This window comes from Lepisma saccharinum, chromosome 10 (assembly GCF_977018435.1).
Source record: "Lepisma saccharinum chromosome 10, izLepSacc3.1, whole genome shotgun sequence".
Taxonomy (NCBI): Eukaryota; Metazoa; Arthropoda; class Insecta; order Zygentoma; family Lepismatidae; genus Lepisma; species Lepisma saccharinum.
Window position 1 is genome coordinate 86109050 of NC_139238.1, and position 6313 is coordinate 86115362.

A 6313-nucleotide genomic window follows, 5' to 3' on the forward strand; every position below is an offset into this window, starting at 1 on the left:
ACTCCAATCTCCAGCCTCTTGTGAAAGCTCTGCCCTCCTACCTCCGTGACACCAGAAAATCAGCACCCTTCCACCATTGCCCCCAAATACCATCCTTGCCACCATCGATGTCACTTCCCTCTACACCAACATACCCCACTCCCATAGTCTCCACTCCATAGAATTCTACCTCAATAGCAGACCCAAACCTCACAACCCCAGCACCAACTTCCTGACCCACCTAGCCCACCTTGTCCTCACTTGCAACAATTCCACCTTCGAAAACCAAAATTTCCTACAGATCCGAGCTACAGCCATGGGTACCAGAATGGCCCCATCCTATGCAAACCTCTTCATGGGCAAACTTGAGCAAGAGTTTGTGGCTACCCAACCCCTCCTCTGGCTCCGCTTCATCGACGACATCTTCATGCTCTGGACATATGGAGAACCATTCTTGTCAGCTTTCCTGGACCAACATAGCCACTTCCGTTCCCTAAAATTCACCTGGATGCACTCTCCCAACCAGATCACCTTCCTGGATGTGGACGTGTACATCGAGGGAGGACACCTGACTACCTCCATCCACATAAAACCCACCAACCACATGCAATACCTACACTTCTCCAGCTCCCACCCGTTCCACACCAAATAAGCCATTCCATTCTCTCTGGCCCTCAGGGGACAGCGCCTGAACACTTCACACACCTCCCGCCAGAATTATAACCTCCGCCTTCCGCCTATACCAGGCCCTGGTCAACCGTGGATATCCCTCCATCCTGGTTACCAAGCAAATATCGCGAGCTGCCTCACACACCACCACCACCACCAAGAAACCTGCTGCCACCAACCCACCTGCACTCATCACCCAATATCAACCCCACCTCAACAAAATCAGGCACACACTGCACTCTCTTCTCCCAATTCTCCACAGTGATCCTGAAACCAAAAACATATTTCCTGACAAACCCAGAGTGGTTTTCAACCCCCCCCCCCCCCCAACCTCCAAAACATCCTGGTCCACAACACTCCATCACCACACATCCAACAACCCCCTGCCCATAAATGCAACCGCCCCAGGTGCAAGACCTGCCCCATCCTCATTACCTCTCACACCCTCCAGGTGCACACGGCTAGTGGCAAATTTACTCTCCATCCCAAGGGGACCTGCCATGCCTCAAACCTAATCTACATCCTCACCTGCAACATCTGTGATGATTTTTACCTGGGGGAAACATCTACTGCCCTCAACCTCCGCATCAATAACCACCGCTCCTCAACCCACAACCTGGACCTCACTGTCGCCGTCCACACCAACCACCACAACTTTCCTTTCAATGACTGCTTCCGGGTAGCGATCATCCATCTCCTACCCCAACCAGCCAACACCTCTGTTCGCAAAAGATGGGAGAGGGTCTATATATCGGCCATGAGTGCAACCACTCCACCTGGCCTGAACAAGGCCAACCAGTAATGTCCCTACCTTAACCCACCTCATCCCTCCCGACCCATCCTGCCCACTCACAGTTTTCAACGAGCCTGGTGACGAAACAGTGTTTTTTTCGTTCAACGCACCACTACTTCTTCGATGGGGACCTGGCAACTCTGCAGGGCCCCAACTTCCGGTTCAGTCTCTTTCTCCTCACACCGATGATGCTACGAAGTTAGAGAAAATTTTGAATTTTTCTACTGTCCGGTGAGTGTTTCCTATTACCTTCCTGAACAAGGCCAACCAGTAATGTCCCTACCTTAACCCACCTCAAATATATATATACACACACACACAAGGTAACCAAAAAACTTCTTGCCGTTTATGACATCCCATTAATCGTGTGCTCACAGAGAGGAGACGAAATGACGCACGTGCCTGCCAAGCGATCGGGAGTTAGTCTGACCATCGACAGTCAGTAATACAGGCACGTTGCGCACACACAGCAGTCATAGTTCGTCCAGTGTCGAAGAGAAATGGAGCTATCGAAGCAGCTTGTTTGCGTATGTTTGTTGTAACTTTAAAGTGGGACTGTCAGCTGCCACCTCAAGTCGCCGCATTTGCCAGGCATTTGGGGAGAATGCCGTGAACGAACGCACTGCCAGCTATTGGTTCTAGAAATTCCGTTCGGGAGATGTGAGCCTTTCGGATGAACCTTGCAGTGGTTGACCACATGTGTTGGATGACGAGCCCCTGAAAGCAGCCATCGAGGAGGACAGTGGTCTAACATGTGATGAACTTGCAGAAAGGTTCTATGTTTCCGCTGAAACAGTCAGACTGCACCTGCATGGGATAGGGAAGGCATACAAGTGGGTACCCAACACATTGTCGGCAGCCAACAAGAAACAACGAGTGACAGCCTGTTTGTCCTTGCTCACTCGGCACCTGAACACACCCATATTTGATCGCTTGCTCACTGGTGACGAAAAGTGGGTCCTCTGTGACACTCCCAAGCGTACCAGACATTGGTTGTCTCCAAGTGACCCTGTTCCTCACACCTCGAGACCACCTCTGCACCCACGAAAGGTTATACTCTCTGTATGGTGGAATTGTCGGCAAGTGGTGCATTACGAGCTCCTTCCACCTGGTCAGACCATCACTGCTGACCTCTACTCTCAGCAGTTGCAAAGGGTGCACCGTGCATTGCGGCAGAAGGAGCCGGCATTGGTGAATCGCAAGGGTGTGCTGTTCCTGCACGACAATGCCAAGCCACATGTGGCAAAGAGGACCCGGGAGACTCTTCAGCAACTTGGCTGGGAGGTACTGTGCCATCCACCATATTCACCGGACCTTGCATTAACAGATTACCACCTGTTTCATTCCCTCGACAACCACCTCCGTGAGAAATCCTTCGCAAATGAGGGAGACCTGTGGAACGCACTCACGGACTTCTTTGCATCTAAGCCCGCCGAGTTTTATCACCAGGGTATTGTGCAGCTGCAGGAACGTTGGCAAAAGGTGTTGGATGCTGATGGAGATTACTTCGAAACCTAAAGGTACGTACCGTCCACTGTATTGCTTTGTTTATCACTGCTCTAGAATGGCAAGAACGTTTTTGATTACCTTGTATATATATATATTGGCGATGAAGATTAAAATTGGAAGTATTTTGGTTACAAAAATTTCTTCCAAAGAAGGAAACCTTTCCCCTCCCTGCAGAAAAAACTTCTGCCGCCACGGTTTGCATTTATACTCACATGACGTCTTGAGTTGTTGATGGGAAACTCAAGACATAATATATGGGATGTTTCTATGAACTTGGAAACATGTTTATCTCCAGTGGTAATATACGAACACTAATCATGACTCTATATACCACCGTACATAAGATATAATCTTGGTGTGTTCAATTTTACAAACGAACGTAAAATATATAAATGGATCTCACTGCAGAACATGGGCTACTTTTTCCCTCTAAATAGACAAACAAAATTTATATCCATTGAAAGTACGTACCTTCTACTTCCATTTTCCGGCGTTACTTTTCCGATTACTAATATATTATTGCACGTAAAAAATGTTTTTCCTGCTACTAAAAGCAATGCATTTCTCCATTTGTTCGCGTCCATATTGTTTACGGACAGTTGCTGTCATTTGTTTCGGGGTCTTCCTCTCCGCACAAGAGTTTTGCTACCTTGTGTTCTGACGTCACACGAGGAATGCCTACGAGGTTAGGTTAGGTTCTATTAGCATAAATACAATGAAAAATTATTCTTTGAACTAAGAGAACTAAACCAAGCTGGCATACAATAAAAATGCTTTTTCTCGTGACGTCAGAACACAAGGTTGCTCAAGTTTTGTGCAATAAGTGAGACCGTTCGTTTCGCAGAATTAAGAGTTGATTTGTCGCTCTGGATTCCACCCACACGCACACTGTTTCTTTCATTATTTCAGACGAGGAATGCTTACAAGGTTATGTTAGGTTAGGCCTGTTAGGTTGGATTCCAATAGCATTGCAAAATGTTTTTCCTGTTACTAAAAGCAATGGTAAATATGCGATATCGCCCGGACGGATTTCTTCAAATTTAGAGGAGAAAGTACTTACTGAAATAAGTTTCTTTAGCATTCTGGATGTTCTTGGAGGTATTTTCTTTCACGGAAAGTAAAAACTTCGTAGTTTAATGCTGCCGAACAAGAATTAATCACTTTTTACGTAAGAAATTGGCATTGCCTGCCACATTATGCCGTTGTTTCCATTGTGTGCGTGCAGATGGCGAGAGCGTTGAAAGTCACGCGATCTCTGCAGTGTTTCCAAACGTCCCTTCTTTTTACGAAAATTTCTATTTTTAACTAAGTTCACCGCGCTTTCTTTTTTCGATGAATTTAGGGGTGAAATGAGTGCTAATGAAACCTAACCTAACCTTGTGTGAATGGTTTGTGGGGCTATCCGTGGATGGTTTTTGGGGCTAACGTCAATGGTTTGTGGGGCTACCCATGGATGGATTTTGGGGCTAACGTCAACGGTTTGTGGGGCTACCCGTGGATGGTTTTTGGGGCTAACGTGCATGGTTTGTGGAGGACAACATGAAAAAAAAATCGAAATAGTACGTAATTTTCAGTCATGATGGTTTGAAACACTGCTTGCGCACTGAAAATCGACAAAATTACAAGCTGGCACGTCATGACGCACGATGATCCATTACGAGTGCACACCATATTGTCTATTACAGAAGCGGAACAAGTAAGACAAATAATCAATCGTAATATGAAAAGTTGACAGTAATTTATGGAAAAAGGCATAACTTCACCTTAAAGAATGTTCCGCAAGGCAAAATAGGTAAATACCAGTAGTAAAATTAAGGAAATAAATGAGTGAAAGGTGTCCGGGCATTATCGCATATTTACCAAAGCAATGCATTTCTCTATTTGTTCGCGTCCATATTGTTTACGCACAGTTTCTTTCATTATTTCGACAAGGAATGCCTACGAGGTTAGGTTAGGTTTCATTAACAAATACAATGACAAATTATTATTCATGCTAAAAGAACTAAACCTAGCTACCTAACAACATAGGCATTTTTTGCTTTCACTAGATTTGTGCAGGAATGTGCGCCACCATGTCACTTTTTCCTTCCAAGAGCAGCCAACATGGATATGTATTTCTAGTTTCTTTTAAAGATTTTTTTTCTGCACCTTCAAACTTACTTTTCCCGATTACTAACTACATGTTTTGTAGTACTATACCGGAGACACCTATCAATGATTTATTTCGCAATTTTTTACATTGATAACGTACTATTCTGCGTTGCAGAACATTTCTTTAGGTGAAATAATGGATTTCTAACGAAAATAATGTATATTTCTTACATACGATAGCCCCACGAACCATCACGGGGACGAGGTATGCCTACTAGGTTAGGTTAGGCCTGTTAGGTTAGGTTCCATTAGCACTCCTTTCGTTCAATTTAGCATATACGGACATCGGAATTACAAATTCCACGGCATCTTCCACACCCGGTAACAACTTCACGACGCATCATGTTGTAGCAGCAGCAATAGCGCGTATTGTGCTCTCGTGCAGAAAGCAAATGGCGGCAGCAGCAATAGCGCGTCGGAAATAGATTTTCGTAGAAAACCACATGCATTCGCATTAAAATGGATAAAAACTACATTCCCGAACATCAACAACGCTACAGAAAATGATTTGCGTAAGTACTTTCTCCTGTAAATTTGAAGAAATCCGTCTCCGGTATAGTAAAGTGTTACCCAAAACATTACCAAAAAAAATATGAACCGCGTTCCTCCTAAGCAGCCCATATTCTGCAGTCTTACCTATAAATTCATGACAAAACCAAGGTGCTACCTACAGAATGAGCCTAAGTTTGACATTTTCAAACAGATAACATTTGTAACAACCCGCATGCCCAAAGCACACAAAAAGATGGGGAAATACGTCTATTCTAATTCACACCACGGGTCAATGGCCGTCGAACAATCGTAATGCATTATTCAACTTACCACTACGCGTCAATTCTTTCTTCTCTATAATCATCAACAGAATAAAGGAATATAATTAATTCATGCACTAGGCTATCTGCATACATCAGTCTGACTCAGTGTGCTAATACGTCCTTCACCTGTCAGAAAAACGCGAGCAATTGCGAATATGGGATGCGATTCAACGTAAAATAAAGACACCGGCTTCAGTTTATTTATTTGTTATAAAAAAGAATTGTATTTTTAAATGATCGTAGATAAACTTTAAAATCGTACAGAACCAATATTTATTAGTGTAACAAACTTCGCAAAAACTACCTTAAAATCGCACATAAACAAAACAACATCACAACATCGTAAAGTGGGATGTCAATAGAAAAGATGGACCCTTGCGGAGAGAACAGCTGATTT

General features: G+C 44.4%; 1 protein-coding gene across 4 annotated transcripts in view; it reads right to left on the reverse strand.

Moving 5' to 3' along the window:
* LOC145994006 (RCC1 and BTB domain-containing protein 1-like) overlaps nt 1–6066 on the reverse strand; it is a 114947-nt gene extending 108881 nt beyond the window's left edge. The window contains exon 1 of one of the 4 annotated variants that reach the window (XM_083130071.1): nt 5924–6066. The gene's annotated coding sequence lies outside the window, so the exon portion shown is untranslated. Of the gene's footprint in view, nt 1–3162; nt 3246–5110; nt 5128–5772; nt 5794–5923 lie in introns of those variants that run through there. The other 3 variants (XM_083130075.1, XM_083130074.1, XM_083130072.1) reach the window with 3 other exon arrangements.
* Nucleotides 6067–6313: the final 247 nt, after the last annotated feature.